The sequence below is a fragment of the Leucoraja erinacea genome, chromosome 2 (assembly GCF_028641065.1).
Source record: "Leucoraja erinacea ecotype New England chromosome 2, Leri_hhj_1, whole genome shotgun sequence".
Lineage (NCBI taxonomy): Eukaryota > Metazoa > Chordata > Chondrichthyes > Rajiformes > Rajidae > Leucoraja > Leucoraja erinaceus.
In genome coordinates, this window is record NC_073378.1 from 41818237 (window position 1) to 41839147 (window position 20911).

General features: G+C 42.9%; 1 protein-coding gene across 3 annotated transcripts in view; it reads right to left on the minus strand.

The window, feature by feature from the left end:
* fam171a1 (family with sequence similarity 171 member A1) overlaps positions 1 to 20911 on the minus strand; it is a 189685-nt gene that overhangs the window by 103032 nt on the left and 65742 nt on the right. Inside the window, exon 1 of one of the 3 annotated variants that reach the window (XM_055655763.1) lies at positions 11181 to 11198. The exons of the other annotated variants lie outside the window; for them this stretch is intronic. The gene's annotated coding sequence lies outside the window, so the exon portion shown is untranslated. Of the gene's footprint in view, positions 1 to 11180; positions 11199 to 20911 lie in introns of those variants that run through there. 3 annotated transcript variants of the gene reach the window in all.

Genomic DNA, 20911 nt, shown 5'->3' on the forward strand with positions numbered 1-20911 from the left:
CTGCCATCAATGGTAAAACACAAGATACATGAAATTAAAGTGACGAGTGGAAAGGATTGGAGATGTGCAAAGATTGGGGAGGGGGAGGAGTGTCAGTCTACCTCACGACAGAAGGGGGAGGCGTTGTACAGTTTAATAGCCACAGGGAAGAAGGATCTCCTTGGCTTTCTGTGCTGCATCTTGGTGGAACCAATCTGTTGCTGAAGGTACTCCTCAGGTTGACCAGTGTGTCATGGAGAGGGTGAATTGTATTGTCCAAGATGCTCTGCAGTTTGAGGAGCATCCTCACCTCCAAGAACACCTCTCATGAATACAACTCCACCCCCAGGATTGAGCCAGCCTTTGTTAATCCTGTTGGCTTCCACAGCCTGGCACAGGAGCCATCAGCCATGGACATTTGATGGCCAAGGAAGAAAGGTAAGAATAAGGTAAGTTATAATTTTGATTAATTAAATGCTTTAAGTGATTTTAGCAAAATTACATTTTCTTCATGTTTTCTCACATTTGTTGCTCAGACTCATTTTTTTGTACTACTTCCAGGCATTGCCTGTGCACATAGAAACATAGAAATTAGGTGCAGGAGTAGGCCATTCGGCCCTTCGAGCCTGCACCGCCATTCAATATGATCATGGCTGATCATCCAACTCAGTATCCCGTACCTGCCTTCTTTCCATACCCTCTGATCCCCTTGGCCACAAGGGCCACATCTAACTCCCTCAAATATAGCCAATGAACTGGCCTCAACTACCCTCTGTGGCAGAGAGTTCCAGAGATTCACCACTCTCTGTGTGAAAAAAGGTCTTCTCATCTCGGTTTTAAAGGATTTCCCCCTTACCCTTAAGCTGTGACCCCTTGTCCTGGACTTCCCCAACATCGGGAACAATCTTCCTGCATCTAGCCTGTCCAACCCCTTAAGAATTTTATAAGTTTCTATAAGATCCCCTCTCAATCTCCTAAATTCTAGAGAGTATAAACCAAGTCTATCCAGTCTTTCTTCATAAGACAGTCCTGACATCCCAGGAATCAGTCTGGTGAACCTTCTCTGCACTCCCTCTATGGCAATAATGTCCTTCCTCAGATTTGGAGACCAAAACTGTATGTAATACTCCAGGTGTGGTCTCACCAAGACCCTGTACAACTGCAATAGAACCTCCCTGCTCCTATACTCAAATCCTTTTGCTATGAAAGCTAACATACCATTCGCTTTCTTCACTGCCTGCTGCACCTGCATGCCTACTTTCAATGACTGGTATACCATGACACCCAGGTCTCGCTGCATCTCCCCTTTTCCTAGTCGGCCACCATTCAAATAATAGTCTGCTTTCCTGTTCTTGCCACCAAAATGGATAACCTCACATTTATCCACATTATACTGCATCTGCCAAACATTTGCCCACTCACCCAGCCTATCCAAGTCACCTTGCAGTCTCCTAGCATCCTCCTCACAGCTAACACTGCCCCCCAGCTTAGTGTCATCCGCAAACTTGGAGATATTGCCTTCAATTCCCTCATCCAGATCATTAATATATATTGTAAATAGCTGGGGTCACAGCACTGAGCCTTGCGGTACCCCACTAGTCACTGCCTGCCATTGTGAAAAGGACCCGTTTACCCCTACTCTTTGCTTCCTGTTTGCCAGCCAGTTCTCTATCCACATCAATACTGAACCCCCAATGCCGTGTGCTTTAAGTTTGTATACTAATCTCTTATGTGGGACCTTGTCGAAAGCCTTCTGGAAGTCCAGATACACCACATCCACTGGTTCTCCCCTATCCACGCTACTAGTTACATCCTCGAAAAATTCTATAAGATTCGTCAGACATGATTTACCTTTCGTAAATCCATGCTGACTTTGTCCAATGATTTCACCACTTTCCAAATGTGCTGCTATCCCATCTTTAATAACTGACTCTAGCGGTTTCCCCACTACCGATGTTAGACTAACTGGTCTGTAATTCCCCGTTTTCTCTCTCCCTCCCTTCTTAAAAAGTGGGGTTACGTTTGCTACCCGCCAATCCTCAGGAACTACTCCAGAATCTAAAGAGTTTTGAAAGATTATTACTAATGCATCCATTATTTCTGGAGCTACTTCCTTAAGTACTCTGGGATGCAGCCCATCTGGCCCTGGGGATTTATCGGCCTTTAATCCATTCAATTTACCCAACACCACTTCCTGGCTAACCTGGATTTCACTCAATTCCTCCAACTCCTTTGACCCGCGGTCCCCAGCTATTTCTGGCAGATTATTTATGTCTTCCTTAGTGAAGACTGAACCAAAGTAGTTATTCAATTGGTCCACCATATCCTTGTTCCCCATGATCAACTCACCTGTTTCTGACTGCAAGGGACCTACATTTGTTTTAACTAATCTCTTTCATTTCACATATCTATAAAAAACTTTTGCAGTCAGTTTTTATGTTCCCTGCCAGTTTTCTTTCATAATCTATTTTTCCTTTCCTAATTAAGCCCTTTGTCCTCCTCTGCTGGTCTCTGAATTTCTCCCAGTCCTTCGGAATGCTGCTTTTTCTGGCTAATTTGTACGCATCATCCTTCGCTTTGATACTATCCCTGATTTCCCTTGTAATCCACGGATGTACTACCTTCCCTGATTTATTCTTTTCCCAAACTGGGATGGACAATTTTAGTAGTTCATCCATGCAGTCTTTAAATGTCTTCCATTGCATATCCACTATCAACCCTTTAAGAATTAATTGCCAGTCAATCTTGGCCAATTCACGTCTCATACCCTCAAAGTTACCTTTCTTTAAGTTCAGAACCATTGTTTCTGAATTAACAATGTCACTCTCCATCCTAATGAAGAACTCAACCATATTATGGTTACTCTTGCCCAAGGGGGCACGTACAACAAGACTGCTAACTAACCCTTCCTCATTACTCAGTACTCAGTCTAAAATAGCCTGCTCTCTCGTTGGTTCCTCTACATGTTGATTTAGTTAACAATCCCGCATACATTCCAAGAAATCCTCTTCCTCAGCACCCCTGCCAATTTGATGTATATATGTAGATTGAAGTCACCCATTATAACTGTTTTGCATTTGTCGCACGCATTTCTTATTTCCTGTTTGATACCATCTCCAACTTCACTACTACTGTTAGGTGGCCTGTACACAACACCCACCAGCGTTTTCTGCCCCTTAGTGTTTCGCAGCTCTACCCATACCGATTCCACATCCTCCAAACTAATGTCCTTCCTTTCCATTGCGTTAATCTCCTCTCTAATCAGCAACGCTACCCCACCTCCTTTTCCTTTCTCTCTATCCCTCCTGAGTTCACATACTCCGAGGCTCCCAGCATCGGTTTGTGTTAACAATGCAGTATTATGGACATAAGACTACCAATACGCATATGGATAAACAATTAAGCTGCATAGAAAAGTACAGCACAGGAACGGGGCCATTTGCTCAATGTCTGTGTCGAGCACGATGCCAGGATAAACTAACCTCTTCCACCTGCACATGATTCTTAGCCTTCCATTCTCTGCATATCCATGTGCCTAGGATGTTGCCTGGATTGGAAGATTTCAGTTGTGAGGAGTAATTGATTAGGCTGTGTGAGAAAGAACTGCAGATGCTGGTTTGAATCAAAGGGAGACACAAAATGCTGGAGTAACTCGAGAATTGATTAGGCTGGGCTTGTTTAGCGTGCAGTGAAGGAGGGAGAGGGTTGATGATGATGATGTACAAGGAGATGAAAGGAATAAAATGGGTATAGTCGAAATTTCCCCATGATAGGGGCATCAAAAACAAGGGGGCACAAGTTTCAGGTGTGAGGAAGGAATTTTAAAGGGGATGTAATAGGAGAAGGTTTTGTTCTACACAGAGAGTATGTTACCTGGAACATTCTGTCAGAGGAGGTGATGAAATGTAGTAATTTGCAATTACTACATTTAAGTTGCATTTAGACATGCATTTAATTAGGCAAAGTCTGGAAGGATATGGTCTTAAAGTAGGCAAATAGGATTAATGTAGATTGGTAAAAAGGTCAGCATAGATAGTGTGAGCAAATGGATCAATTTCTGTGCTGTACAACTTTATGACTACGAAACAGGATCAAATGATGTCTCAAATGTAGACTGGATATATAGAGAGCCTATTAATGCACAATCAAGCATATGTACTTCGCAGCGTAAAGAATGGAATATTTTCTTTATAAATTAATATTCTCAAAGCAAAGGAACATACTGAAAATGCACATGCTAGGTCCCAGTATAAGAGTAAAGATAATTAAATTGACTACTATATGCTCGTACATCAACGAGAGGATTATTTCAATCAAAACCCATTTGAAATTGCAGGAATTTGCATGTTTAATACAAGGAATCAATGCTTGGGAGGAATAACAGCAACTGCATTAGTTGCATGAAAAGATTTATTCACGTTGCAACGTTGGCGAGTTCTTATATTGTGTGCTAGAAATACAACTGCCTGTGGCTAAAAGGAGAGTGAAGTCAATCCAAATTGATAAGCACACAGCATCTTACATTTGACAAAATTTGCAAAACTGCTACCTTGACAGAAATGGGATTAAAAAAGATGGTATGGAATGTTGTCTCATCAGCAGGCACAAACACAACAGCAGACAGAAGACAGCATCAGAAGCTCAATTTTTGAAACAAAATTAGTTACATACGACTATGATAGTATCATATGACTACGTTGTAGGTGTCAATCTGCGAGTCTGTTTTATTATGAAGTCAAAGAAGGATAAATAGAGGGACATAACCTCAAGTGGAGCTATGCAGCCAATGTGATTACTTAATGGCGTGAAAATGCCTCCAGTTGTAAAATTAACTATGGGAGTCTGTATAACAAGGTAGGGCTGCCAACATTGGGTGAGAGTTGAGAGTGAGAAATTCCACTTTAGATTTAGGCATCCATATCCAACCTCTCTGTCCTGGGTCTCCTCCATGGCCAGAGCGAGCAACACCGGAAATTGGAGGAACTGCACCTCATATTCCGCTTGGGGAGTCTGCATCCTGGGGGCATGAATATTGAATTCTCCCAATTTTGTTAGCCCTTGCTGTCTCCTCCCCATCTCACCCTCAGCCTTCGGGCTCCTCCTCCTCCTTTTTCCTTTCTTCTCCCCCCCCTCACCCCCGATCAGTCTGAAGAAAGGTTTTGGCCCAAAACGTTGCCTATTTCCTTCGCTCCATCGATGCTGCTGCACCCGCTGAGTTTCTCCAGCATTTTTGTGTACCTTCGATTTTCCAGCATCTGCAGTTCCTTCTTAAAAACTCAGTAGCCTGTGATACTTTAGCTGATCTCATTTGGAATTGGTGTATGGGCAGGAGGATTTGGATCTCAGCTGCTTACTTGCCAGGTAGATTTAATACGGTGGCAGATATTAGATCTCGTAAATTCAATAATCACACTGAGTGAATGTTAAATCAAAAAGTATTTAACGACATTATTGCTCGTTATGGAACACCTGATATGGATTTGTTTGCCTCCAGGCTTAGTTACCAATTACCAAGATATGTAGCATGGGAGCCAGACCCAGGGGCGGAGGCTATAGATGCATTCTCTTTAGGCTGGGGGGGAATGTGCTTTCCCTCCATTTTGCCTCGTTGGACGATGCTTGCAAAAAATCATGCAAGACTTCGCTTTGGGTATTTTAGTAGTGCCTAACTGGTCTACACACCATGGTTCCCTTTAGTGTTAGAAGTGCTAGTGGAACCACCAATGGTTGTTTATGAACATAAATATTTGCTTATTCATCCCGTCTCTCGGGAACCTCATCCGCTACGTGAATGAATCAACCTGTTAATTTGCAGAATCTGAGTAGACCTTTACTGGGGCTCGGATTATCCGACCGGACGGTGGATGTAATCACTGCAGCTTGGCGAGACGGCACTAAGAAGCAGTACTTTTCATACATTAAACAATGGGAAAAAATGTGTTTCAATACACATAAAAGTTACGTTACGGCAGATACAGCCGATGTGTTGGAATTCCTTTCAACCTTATATTTTGACAAAAAATTGAGTTATAGCGCGATTAACACTGCTCGTAGTGCTTTGTCGTCATATTTGCTGCTGGGATCTGGAGACCATTCTCACCTCTCACCCATTGGTATCTAATTTATGAGGGATATTTTTTTAACATAAACCCTCCTAGGCCCAGATATAGGAAGATATGGGACATTAATTTAGTATTAACGCTGCTTTGTAGTTGGGCACCAGCTGCATCTTTATCTTTGGTCCAGCTCACCTATAAATTAGTCATGTTCATGGCGCTTGTTTCAGCACAACGAGTCCAGTCGTTACAGAAATTAAGGCTGGATAAGGCAGTTATATCCAATAATAGGGTAACCTTTTATATAGATGAGCTAATTAGGCAAAGTAGATCAGGTGCTCTAGGGTTTAAGTTGGAGCTTTTTAGCATATCCACCAGATCACAGGTTATGTGTCGTTACATATATTAAAGAATATATAAAGGTTACAAAGGACCTTTGAGGCACTGAACTGGCGGTCTTCGTCAGTCATAAAAAAACCACACAGAAGGGTATCGGTGCAGACCATTTCTAGATGGTTGAGACGTGTATTAGCATTCGCAGGACACTGATGTATTCAAATCTATCTCTACCAGGGCTGCAGCCACGTCAGCAGCAAGAATTACGGAAGTTCCACTGGACTACATCCTAGCGACAGCAGGATAGGTGAATGAGCTAACTTTTCAAACATTTTATAATAAACCAATTACCAGGCCTGGTTTATTTGCTAGCAAAATTTTAAGTTCTGTTAATTAAATCAATTGTTTATCCCTGATGTGAAGGGACCATTATTATTATTTCCATTAAAAGCATGGACATGTTTAAGTTAACATCATGTTTCAATGAAGTATGTTTCTTCAGCCATGTCTGGTCAACTGGGCAGTATGCCTGCATGGAATCTGGTTCACTGCATGAAACCACAGAGCTTTGAAGTCTTCACGTAGTCACTCACGTGACTTCGATATAAAATAGGAAGATTAAATGAGAACTTACCGTTTGAAGTTTGATCTCTATTTTATGGGAAGTTGAAGTGAGGGATTACGTGCCCTCCACTCCCAACCCTACTTCTCATAAAGATCATTCGGTAGTTCTAAGCTCCTTAATCTTCCTATAGCTTAGGTCAGCAACTATTCTGTGGTTTCCTACAGCTGCTCTAAAGTTTGACGCGCATGCGGGCTGGCGGGCTCTTCACGTAATCCCTCACTTCAACTTCTCATAAAATAAAGATCAAACTTCAAACGTTTTCTCGTTTAACCTTCCTATTAAAACTGCTAAAAGTCATAGCTGACCACACACAGCAACAAACCTGACTAGATAAGTATTGACTGAGGAAACTAGATATCAATTGGATACTTATTGTTTATACGGATGCATTTTCCAACTACCACACAAAGGCTCTGGCAAAGGTAGCACAAAGTTCAGCTTTACCTTGTATCTAGGGGGAAGATCACTTTCCAGTCACAGCTGCAAAAATCAGAGCCGCTATAGACAGACTTTCAAAATGTAAATGTTCAAATGTCAATATGCAACTCCAAACCCAATGGAAGCTTTGAAATGTCCATTGATCAATAATGCCTGTAGTAGGAGTATGAAATAGTCATCCTAAATGCCTCCAGATGAATCAATGGTGAATTACACTGAGAACATGCTGGCATTGTAAATACAAAGGCTATTACCAGAAGCTTCTTATATTGCCAGATATTGATAAAGAAGTAAAAGATTATGTTAGTATGTACCGTCTGAACAATTTACAAGGAAAATGTGGTCATTTTCAAGTCAAAAGTCCATTTCTTACAGAAAGACTGGCAGTATTTCTTATTGACACTCATTTTAAACGGATTGGAGTTAAAACAGGCGATTGCAGACAACAGCACAGAGTGAGATTGATATTTTGCAATTCAGAACATATCTTAATTGTTTCAGATCATGGACCTTAATTCATATTCTAACATATAATATTTCTGGAGGTGCTCTAGTTTCTAGCTTCACTATAACTGCACTGCAGAAGGCAAAAAGGAGGTACACCAGAATGGTGCCTGGGATGGAGGGGTTCAGTTACAAAGAGAGAAACTGGATAGGTTCAATTTACTTTGCTTGCTGTGGAGGAGGCTGAAGGTGGACTTAATAGGAGCTATGCAAAATTATAGATACTTTATTATCACCTATAGCACGTCACGGTGACATATCTTTGTTTTTGTCACCCAGAGAGTGGTGAATCTCTGGAATTCTCTGCCACAGAAGGTAGTTGAGGCCAGTTCATTGGCTATATTTAAGAGGGAGTTAGATGTGGCCCTTGTGGCTAAAGGGATCAGGGGGTATGGAGAGAAGGCAGGTACAGGATACTGAGTTGCATGATCAGCCATGATCATATTGAATGGTGGTGCAGGCTCGAAGGGCCGAATGGCCTACTCCTGCACTTATTTTCTATGTTTCTATGAAGCAAAGGGACTTTTCGGGTGGAGACCCTGCATCAGGACTGGACCACTTTTATTCTAGATTCCAACATCTCCAGTCTCTTGTTCATCTAACCATGTATCTTGAGTTGCCTTAAGTAGGCCCTACTCCTGCACCTATTTTCTATGTCTATGTCTATGTTTATGTTTGTTTTGCATGCCATACACAAGTAGTGCAAAGAATCGCCACACATGGCGACAAAGTTACAAAGTATTCATAACAGTCCTCAATGGGCCCTGTTAGTTCACCCCCCCCCACTTCCCCTCCACGCTGGGTCCCTTCTTTGTTCTCAGCGGCTCCCTCACGCCAGGGCCCCTCTTTGCTATGATGGGACATAGATAGACTCGATGGTTGGACACTTGTCCTCATAGAAGAACAGTCCAAAACTAGCAATTCAGGACAGGAGCAAGAGGTTCAGAGATCCAAATATTTTTTTCAACTAGTAAAATGGTTGGAATCTGGGACATGCTGCCCAAAAGGGCAGCTAAGGTAGACACTCAAATGTAATAAAAGTACCAAGATGAGCAGTTGAATTATGAAGGCATAGTGCGTTACAGACCATGTGCCAGTAAATGAGATTAGTATTGATAGTTGACATGTACATAGTGGTCTGAAGGGCTTGCTTCTGTGCTGTGTGATTTTTGAGGTGATTTTCAAGCATTCAGCACCCATCCTCTAATAATGTAGACAAATGCCTGCTTGCATCCAAAAGGAAGCCTTGAACAGATTTCCAACATTGTTATGCTTAACCATGAATCAGCAGAAGAAAAATTGTTTTCACATTGATCAAGCAACATCCACAAGAAATGTATCAGAACACATTGATGTAAAAATGAATATGCAACCAGAACTGGATATGCAACCAAAAGCTGAAGAGGGCATGTCAACAGTGAAATGAAACAGGATGTCAGTCCTTTATCAATGTGAGGGACCCAAACACAGTAAAAAGATGTAAGCCCTTGAGAATGCCAATCTACAGTCTGAATGAATCATTGTTAATAAGAAATACTTTTTCCAAAGGAACATTGAAGTAGAGACTTGCATGTGATGTAATGAGTGGTATATGTGTGACATATGGACATGGCAGTTGTCATAGTCATACAGTATGGAAACAGGCATCTTAAGCCAACCCAGACCATGTCGACCAAGATGCCCCGCCTACATCCGTTCCACCTGCCTGTGTTTGACCCATATCCCTCTAAACATTTCCTAGCCATGTACCTGTCCAAAAGTCTTTTAAATGAATTTAAAATATCTTTGCTGTGGCGCTTAAGATCTCTGATGGATGGCAAAGGTGTACTTAATCAAATCTATGGATTAGGTCAAACACCAACTTTCAATTACACTGAATTTACTCAGTTTAATGAAACAGCACAAGCGATTCATCACCGTCCTATAATTTCCTGTCATTTAATTCCTAATCACGGTTCACATATATTCATAGGAAATGAGACAATGCAGTATTGTAGGGTCAAGCACAGGACTTTTCTGTTTTTTTTAATTACACAAATTCCTGGAGTAACACAGCAGCCCAGGCAGCATCCCTGGAGAACATGCATAGGTGATGTTTCGGGAAGTAACTTTTCTTCAGTCTGATTGAAGTGTGCGGGGGGGGGGGAGGGGTTGCGGAGAAAGCTAGAAGAGAGGAGGGCAGGACAAAGTATGGCAGCTAATGGGTGAACACAGGCAAGAAGGGCTGTCTCTTAGAGACATAGAAAATAGGTGCAGGAGGAGGCCATTCGGCCCTTCGGGCCAGCACTGCCATTCATTGTGATCATGGCTGATCATCCCTAATCAATAACCCATGCCCGCCTTCTCTCCATATCCCTTGATTCCACTAGCCCTTGGGCTCTATCTAACTCTCTCTTAAATCCATCCAGTGAATTGGCCTCCACTGCCCTCTGTGGCAGGGAATTCCACAAATTCACAATTTTCTGGGTGAAAATGTTTTTTCTCACCTCAGTCTTAAATGGCATCCCCTTTATTCTAAGACTGTGGCCCCTGGTTCTGGACTCACCCAACATTGGGAACATTTTCCTGCATCTAGCTTGTCCAGTCCTTTTATAATATTATATGTTCTAGCTTCTAGCTTTATTATCCCCCCTCTCCCCCTTTATATATTCGAGCTTCTGGCTCTTCTAGCTTTATTCTCCCCCCCCCTCCGCACCAACAATCAGTCTGAAGAACGGTCTCGACCCTTACGTCACATATCCATGTTCGCCAAGAATGCTGTCTGACTTGCTGAGTTACTCTAACACTGTGTGCTTTTTTTTCAGCCCTTGTTTCTAGACTTTTTTTTATAATTTGGCTTGAGCACTAACCAACAATGGGTAGAAAAAAATCATTCAAAAGCTTACACCAATGTGAAAAATGTAATGGAGTATCCAAGTATTTAACTTCATTAGAAACAATTCAATTAAAGAGTTGGAGTACAATCAGCATCTTAACCAATTGGGTTAGAACACCCAATTTACACCCAACGTATCTAAAAGTAAATAAGCTGCTGGTATATCTTTAAATGTACAATATTTTTGAAGAGGTAGAATAATAGAATACGTTCTCAACGAGGTTAAAAATCTGCAATTAAACATTTAAAACGTTTTAGGTCTTTGGAGTGCAAGGTCATTGACCACCCTTGATATCTTTAATTCCAATGCTGATCTTACAAACTAAGGTCATGAAAAGGAGCTCGAGGGAGCTCACACCATACTTACTCCAGGCTCAAACATCACAGCAGCGTGACCATGTAACAAGCTTGTCGCCACTTTAATGAGCTCCGTCTACACGCAGACCACTTGGTGGAGTGACTCACACTGACCGTTTCTCCTTGGGGGTAGGGTGGGGGGAGAATAACTCACTCTGCCCAGAGTTGGCTCATGACAAAGCAACAGTTGGAACAGTCTGTGTCCAAAATTCCACATTGCTTGGCGTAAACTAAGCATGGGGCAACTGGGAATTAGAAACTGAGACAAACAAAATGAATACTTCATTTGAATAATCTGGAATTTCATTAAGAAAAGAGAACAAGAGACTGCAGATGCTGGAATCTTGAACAGAATGCTGGAGGAACTTAGCTGGTCAGGCAGCATCTGTGGAGTTAAATGCCAGAAGATATTTTGGGTCATGATCCTTTTTCCTTAACCACCTTTAAACAAAATCTAAAGAACGCTCTTGACTTAAACTTCAAAAGTTCATAAATTCTAAGAGTAGAATTAGGCCATCCGGCCCATCAAGTAAGGAATCACTAAATGCTTTACACTTAATTGATCAGTCTGAAGAAGGGTTCTGACCTGAAACGTTGCCTGTCCATTTCCTTCCACAGGTTCTGCCTGGCCTGCTGAGTTCCAACCAGCATTTTGATATTCGCAGCAAGGTACTAATCCTCTTTGATGCTGCTAAAATCTGACACAACAGTATCATCCTATTTCACCAAATATTTTCCCATGTGTTGACCATCCGTTTTATGACACACATCCTTTCATCGCTTAATCACTCCACTTACTGCTGCATTGGAAGCAATGAGTCTGCTTCCAAAATTAGAACATTATTAGCTCAACATACTTCTCTTCCATAGTCTCCCTACATTATCCAATTAATCAAATATGCATGAATTCAATTTTCCTCCAGTGAATTATCAACAACTCTGAAGTCCTACAGGAACCTATATTCTTTACAGGTCAATATTTTGTTTTGTCCCCGATTAACAAATTGCTGGAGGAACTCAGTATTTGGCTGAGTTCAATTTGGGCCTTCTTAATTGTGTACACCTCATTTAAACATCCCCTTGGCATTTTCTGTTCAGATTAAAACCTTTCTAGTCTTCCAGCTAACATTTTCTGGTGCTGACACAAATATATTTGCATCCACACAGTGAAATCAGATCTTTAGAATCATTGAGTAGGGTCCTGACGCGAAACATCACCTGTTCCCTTTCTCCTGAGATGCTGCCTGACCCACCTACTTACTCCAGCTTTTCATGTCTATTTTACAATCATTGTTATACAGCATGACAACAGGTCGTTTAGCCCAATTTGCCCACCTGAGCTGGTTCTATTTGGATGTGTTTGGCTTGTATCCCTCCAAACCTTTTCGCTTCATGTAACCGCCCAAATGCCTTTCAAATATTGTAGTTGTACCGTCTCTACCATTTTGCCTGGCAGCTTGTCCCATATACCCATCACCCTCCATGTGAAAAACATGCGTCTCATGACCATTCATATCTATACCCCTCATAATTTTATACACCACTATAAAGATCAACCCTCAACCTCCTATGTTGCCCTTTAGGATTGTAAGAGCATTTGATGGATACAGACTCCAAGGTGACTGTGCTCTTCTACACTGCTCAATATTCTCCCATTTGTTCGATGCTCCCTCATCTTGTTGCTCTTCCCCACATGCATCATCTCACACTTCTCTTGGTTAAATTGAATGCCAATTTTCTGCAGGTCTCTATTTCCTGCTTTCTAAATTATTCTTCCACTGTCAGCTACATCCCTTAAATATAGTAGGATCTACAATTTTTTAAATAATGCTTCCTACATTAAATTTGTCTTTATTACTAATATGTTGCTCACCAAATTGTTCCTTATTTCCAGAAACTTTATTACATTTTTGCTTTAAACCTGTAGCCATTTGGGTATTTTCCATTGTCTCTGTACATTTCACATTAATGAGTCAATAAAGGGCCTGTCCCACTTGGGCGACCTAAGCTGCGAGTTTAGAAGCGTTTGCCCTGGACTCAAACACGCAGCATGGTCGACACGTGGTCCTAGGAGGTCGTATGAGGTGACTGGAACTCTCCTTCATGCTCGAAGGAGGTTCCTGCCTACTCGCGGCCTCAGCTATGTCGCGGAAAAAATTTCAGGAGGTTGAAAAAATTTCCACAAGTAAAATTTATTATACTTCTTAAAGGTGTCCCCCCCCCCCCCCCCCCCCCCCCCCCCCTCTCTTCTCTTCTCTTCTCTTCTCTTCCCCTTCTGTCTCCTTCTCTCCCCCGCGCGCTCTCTAACGGACTTGCGGTATTCCGTGGCAGCCGTTTACCTTCATCTTCGTCGCGCAGACAGCGCTCCTCCGCTTTCTCTGGCCCTCACCTTCACAATGTGTTTGTGTGTGTGTTTGTGTGCAGTTTGCGGTAGATCAGCTCGCGGTTCGGTGATCCAGCTTGCGGTTTCAACGCAGCCGGTCGATCCAGCTCGAGGCTTTCCAGGAGAGTGCCCTCGAGCTTGAAGGTCAAAGGCATTCTTCCGGACTCGCGGATTAGGTCGCCCAAGTGGGACAGGCCCTTAACAATGCCCAATATTACGGGTCCTGGCCTCTGTATATAGTGTGTTGAGAGCGGTTGCAAAAATGAATTTGTTTTAGATAACAGATTAGATTACCTCGTTTTAATTATTGTGAATGCTTGGACAGTAGTTGGATGGTCGGTGTGAACCCGGTGGACTGAAGGGTCTGTTTCCAAGCTGTATCTATAAATTAAACTAAATACAAAGAATCAAACAAAGACGTCAAAATACAATTGTACTTTGTATTCAAAAAGGCACATGGCCTGACACCATCCCTGTATTATACCAGGATATATTTTCCATCCTTAAACACACACGCACTTGAGCTACTCTGCCAGGGTGACATGACATATGGAGAATAGCTTTATTATGATGCAGACAAGCATGAAATTTTACGCCAACCCTGACCTAAATAACAGAAAATTACCACCATTCACTTCTGAATGATTCTAAAACAGAACAAAGAAAGGCAGTGATGCATTTACACAATCTGATTTCTATTGCATTTTAAAATTGATAGTTTGTGCACTTCCCAGTTTATACTGAAATAAAAATATTTAAAGTACCCTAATGATTTTTTCACAGCATATACAATCAAGTTTGATGATTCGTGACAGCAAATGAATATAATTGATCATAATTGATATCCTCTCCCAAAACAATTATTTATGTTCAGGTTTTAGAAAGACAATATCTCATGATCAGCCATGAACTGCAACAAACTGTACAGATGAATAAGGTGACTCTTTTTTGACAACAATGCTCCATGTCATTGCCATAAAGGCAAATAAGCAATTAACGATTTTTTGATAAAAATCCAAACCAAGAATATTGTGGAAGTCACATTTTTTGGCATTTAACTTGCACCACAGATTACAACCAGGTGAAATTGAAGCAAAAGTAGGCCATTGAGTCATCGAGTCATCTCTGTCATTTAAACCCCCTTTTCACGGTGCGACTTGACGCAAGAGGTAACCAGAGTTTGACATCGTGGGAACCTCATGCGGTAACAATACGGCATTCGTGGACCACCGTGGCGCTAACGGCAGGTAATCGTGTACCTTGGGTACTCGGGAGAAAATTCAAACATGTTTGAATTTGGCCAAGAGTGACTTGTGCAGTTGTGGTTGAGCATTGCAACATTTTATGAACGAAGTGTCCCGTACGATATCCGTAGTAACTCTTGCGGTCACCGTGGGAACTCCTGCGAACGGTGAACCCGGAAGTTGGATAGAGTGAATCCAGCCAGTTTGCTATTTACATACAAATCTAATAAAACTAGCTAACAAGCATTTCATTAATGTCAGTGTGTCTCTTTTTGTCTGAAAGCAGTTTCTAAATGGAGGAACTCCGCGGGCCATTAAGCATCTACGGAGGGAAATTGACAGGCGAGCCTTTCCTCAGCTGCCTTATCTCTCTACCCCCCAACTCCCACCCACACACACAAATGCTGGAGAAACTCAGCGGGTGCAGCAGCATCTATGGAACGAAGGAAATAGGCAACGTTTCGGCCCGAAAAGTTGCTTATTTCTTGTGTATGTTTCGGAAGGAACAGCAGATGCCAGTTTAAAGAGAATGAGTTCGACGGCAGGCAGCATCTTTGGGGAGAAGGAATGGGTGACATTTCGGGTCGAGACCCTTCTGATATGCTGCTTGTCCCGCTGAGCTACATGTTGTGTCTATCTTCGTTTTAATCCAGCATCTGCAGTTCCTTCCTGGCCGAACCCGATTGAAAGATGAGAGGCTGGGCGATAGAAATCATTAAATGAATTAAATAACTAGATACCTGTCTAATCGTATCTACGGGATTGAACAGGCTAGATGGAGAAAGAATGTTCCTGATGTTGGGGGAGTCCAGAACCAGGGTCCCAGTTTTACAGTCTACCGTGGGAACTCTTTAATTACAGCGGGAAACCTTCAGTTTCCCAGGGGGTCGGGACAGGACTGGAGTTGGGAGGGAAAGGTGGGGGAGTCGAGGGAGAGGAGGGGGAGACAGATGGGGGTGACTTCATTTACTGGCGGTGGGTGTCTGTCACTGAAACAGGCAGGTAAGACTTCGCATCCACCTTGTGTGTGCCTCTCGCTCTCTCTCTCTCCCTCCCTCCCTCTCACACAGGCATGAATGGAGGAACTCCGCGGGCCAGGCAGCATTTACGGAGGGAAATGGACAGGCGACCCATTCTTCAGGCTGCCTTATGTCTCTCTCCCCCCCCCAACTCCCACCCACACACGCGAATGCTGGAGAAACTCCGCGGGTGCAGCAGCATCTATGGAGCGAAGGAAATAGACAACGTTTCGGCCCCGCTGCTGCCCCGCTGAGTTTCTCCAGCATTCGTGTGTGTGGGTGGGAGTTGGGGTGAGGGGGGGGGAAGAGACATAAGGCAGCCTGAAGATGGGTCGCCTGTCCATTTCCCTCCGTAGATGCTGCCTGGCCCGCGGAGTTCATCCATTCATGTCTGTGTGAGAGAGAGGGAGGGAGAGAGAGAGAGAGAGAGAGAAAGGCAGTCCTGGACAGTCCTTTGAAGATAGACGCCAGTTGCTTGGAGCAACTCAGCGGGACAGGCAGCATCTCTGGAGAGAAGGAACGGGTGGCGTTTCGGGTCGAGAGCCTTCTTCAGACTGAAAGTTTCACCTCTCAGTAGATCATAAAATAACACAATCATCACGGTCAATGTGAGATACAGTGTTTATTCATATTTGACAAAATAAAAAGACGACTTCTTGCACATATTGAGAGAAGGTGCATCACACCAAACAACATTTGTCTAAAAAAACAGATTATTCTTCAGCTCATTAAAGAGCTCGGGTGAAAAAAACGAATATAGTGTGTGACAACAAAGTAACATCATTTGTGCCACGTGATTAACTACACTACAGTCCACGATGTTCATTCACGATTAACGGGAAAGATCGGGAGACGGACAAGTCACTCGCACAAATTACAGAATTGCCGAGTACCGTGGGAACTCTTTACTCTACCCCCGTTATATCGTGTGATATCGTGCTAGACCACGACCACTCAACTCTGGCTACATCTTGCGTCAAGTCGCCCCGTGAAAACGAGCCATTAATGTGACTGATTGTAATGCCAACTCAACACAGAATCACAAAGGGTCAATGACTCTCTTATAAGATTTATTTTCACATCATTTGACTTAAATGGGCAGCTCCTTTATATCTGCTACAGTGACCTCTAATTTCTGAGATTCTTCACCAGAGGACATATTCTCACCACATCAAACTTCATAGAATCCTCAAGAGCTTATACGTTTCAAATAAATCTTCTCTAACTCTTCAAGATTGCAGCAGATAACAATCCTAGCTTGTTCAATCTGTCCCCATTAAACATCCCACTTAATCTGGGAATATCAGTCTAGCTAAATATTTTCTGAACTGCTTTCAATGTATTCCTTTAATAGGGAGACTAATGCTGCATATTGTACTCCAGATATTTGATTACCAATGTCCTATATAACTGAAATCATTTCTTACGATTCAATTGTATTCACATTTTCTTATAATCCCATCGCCTTTCTTAATTACTTGCTGTACCTGCATATTAGCCTCTGTGAATTATATGTTCGGACTGCCACATCTGCCCATAATCTCTTAGTATTTATGCATTGCACATTTATTTCCATTCTTTAATATTTGGCAACATAAAATATGGTCCTAATTTTACTTCATATATGGAGTATAATATTATAGTCATGTTTTATTGTTGAACTGTGGTGAATGCACAAAATTAATTGTTGTAAATTTGATCATCTGGTCTCTGCTAAGTTACAAGTAATTCTGGAAAACAATCAGATATCAATTTGGTAGACTCCATCCAATTTTAACCCAATAATCTTAGCTTTATTTACAAACAACAAGGCTGACGTTAGCCTCTGAAATATATTGCGTTAGGTTAGTTTAAGACTCTTTTGAGAAAATCCATTCTATCATTAACACGAAGGGTTCATTTCTTTAAAGAAACCTTTTTGACCAATCTTGGATGGACAAACAGATCGATAGATTCAAAAACATTTTAAAATGTCTTCAAAATGGAAATAATAAACTGATAATTCTGACAATTTCTATTTTCATTTTCCAGGATCTGAGCAAAAGTGGCATGTCCAAGGTTTAATGTCAATTCCTTATTTCTATTAAAGTGATGACAAGTTGTTCCAATCCTCCTAATACAGTATACCATAACATTATTGGGTGGGAACCTCCACAACTGGATGCCATCAGTGTTGAAGGGTGTGCAAGATATTTCAAAGGTATGATTGTGTACACATTTAGAGGAGGACGTAGAGCCTGTAGTGTCAGTGCACCTGATGTATTCTCCTTCCTGGTGGTGGAGGATACAGATTTAGGTGGCGTTGTCACACTAGCCTAGGAGAGTAACTGCTGGGCATTTTGTAGATGGCACACTACACAGTCACCATCTCTCAGTGCCTGAGAGAATAAATGCTTAGGATGCTGGACAGCATACCAAACAGGCAGTCTGCTACATCCTTAGCGTCATCGACATTTTTACAGAAGCTGCATTCACCAAGGCTAATGAAGTATTCCATCAAACTCCTGACGTATGCCTTGCAGATGGTGGAAAGTTTTTTGAGATGACAGTGGGTGAGTTACGCCCTGTAGGATACCCAACCTCTGCTTTTGAAACTGGGATATTTAGGTGACTGGTCCAATTGAGATTCTGGTCAACATTCAGGTCACCCCGAAAATGTTGAGGATGGAAAACTCTGATGAGAGAAATGCCAGTGAATGCAAAGGATGGTTGGTTAAATTATCTCTCATTGGAGGTATTCACAGCCAAGAGCCTTAATGAAATGGAGGTTATTTTATATATGGTCATTCTGTATGCACATATGGTCTGCTTCATTTGGTGAGATGGTGAATGGAATTAAATGAGTAACATTGTTTCATCTAGACTGGAGCAATGGAGGCTGAGGGGAGACCTGACAGAAGTAGGTAAAATAGTAAGATTAAACGAGAACTTACCAGTTTGAAGTTTGATCTTTATTTTATGAGGAGTTACGATGAGTGAATACGTGAAGAAGGCCTGTTCAGCCGCACGTGCATCATTACGTCAGACACATTGGTGCAGAACGACCGGTTGGGGCAACAGCTCCCCAGCCTGGTAAGTTTAAACTTCAGGTACGCTGGTTTTTCTTACCTGTTTTATTCCCTGCAGGAACCTCTTGTTCCAGAGGTTTCCTGCCGGAGGATTCGTGAGGCCCGACGAGGGAACCAGCTATGGGCTGTGGGGAAACCTCGGTTCTTGCCGCCAAGCGCGGGTAGTTTGGTTTGTCGGGTTTCACTAAGTGGGTCGCTGACGGGTGGTCAGTGGCTTACAGGCGCTCCGGGTGCTGGGAGGGGTTCCCTCCGATAGGCACAGAAACACTGGGATTCCCAGGGAAGGGATCTCCAGTAGGCCGGGTGCGAGAGGGCATTTTCCCTCTGATATAATTATAGGTATGTTGCAAAGCCTACCTGAAGCGTCGCTGAAAATCTGTCCCAGCCCGTGTGCGCGATTTTGGCACTGTTTAGAGGGGGGCGGGTTTAAAACGCGATTTTTCACTAGGCTGTTCAAATCGAGGTTTTTCAGCCTGGTTAATTATTAACAAAAAATCGCTGGAAGATTTCGTAGCTGGAGCTATTTTTAGTTTTAATGGTTTTCTATACTTGTTATAGTAGGTTAAAAATTAACCTCTAAACCCCCGACCGCCAGCAACCGGCCGGATCTCATACAGCGGACAACAGAAGGTAGGCTGTTTATTTTTACGATAAAAAGGGCTTCTTAAGATCCCTTTATACAAAGTTTAAAGTTGCGAGTAGCTAATTTTGGTCCCATTATATCTCGCAGTATTTTTCTGGGCATTTGAGGGCACAAATCTAGCGCAATGTGAACGTTCTAAACCATCGCAGCCCTGGGGTCGGTAGGGGTTTTCCCTCCGTAATATACAAGGGTGCTGGGATTCCCGGGGGAGGGGAAATCCACCAGCTATGCGGTGCCCAGACCGCAGAGGTTCCCAAGATATGGGGAAAATCGACCCAAGTGGTCAGTCCTGGTGTCGGGAGGGTTCCTTTCCGGTAAAAATAAATAATATGGATGTTGGCAAGGATGGAGCCTTATTGAGAGGAGGCTCAAGATAGATATACCCTAACACCAGGAGATATGGCAGTGTTGGGCAGATGGGGAGCCCTTGCCAGCAGCGCCTTGTAACAGGGCTGCATAATGGGGATGCCGAATATATGGCAGTACCGACTTATTGCTCTAAGTCGTGTCAGCAGCAGCTTGTATAGGGCTGTTTAAATGTATGGCAGGAGCACCTGGAGAAGGGCTGCAATGATGTCTCCCTCATGGAGGAGGTGAGCTAACCAGGGCATTTTCTGACCCTGAAGGGTGGACCTGTTGGAGAGGTTATGCCAGCAGCGCCTTGTAGTAGGGCTGCTTAATGCCTCCCTTATGGAAGAGGAAACATGCCGGGTCAGTGTAATCTGATGCCGAGGCTGAGGGTATAGCGTGGAGCATACAAAGGAATGAAGGGCACATGTCAGAGGTACGATTCTGGCAGCAAGGTTGTCATTACAACAATGCAGTGAACACCGCTATCAGGGGAGTTAGAGCCACCCGCCGAATATTCTATTCAGGTAAGACATATTCCACAGGCAAAACCTGAAGGGCGAAGCACATAGTTTAGGGGGAAAACGCACCCCACGGCTTCATCGGCAGGAAGCGGTTCACTGAAGCTGGTAGCAGCATTAAGGTGACCAGAGTTACTCTACAACTAAGTGACCACGAACAAGTTGGTAAGATTTACAATTGGTTGGGCAACACACAAATAACTGAGACATTGTCATCTACTCAGAGGCATTTTAACCAGGTAACTGGACAATACTAGTATTCCAAGAAGGTTGGAATTTGGCCAGAAGAGTGTTGAGCCAGGTCCAGTATTTTAGCCAGGTTGCCTTCGAGACAGGCTCGGAGATATGGGGAATTGTCTTTCAAGGCAAGGTCAGAATTATGGCAAGAGTTGTCTTGGGACATGTGAGAATTATCAGAACCGGGCCAGAGTTATTGTCAGGGCAGACTCGAAATGATGGCAGGTGTGGCCTGTTCATTAAGAAAGAAGGGTGATCAAACTGATTTCCTAGGGGGT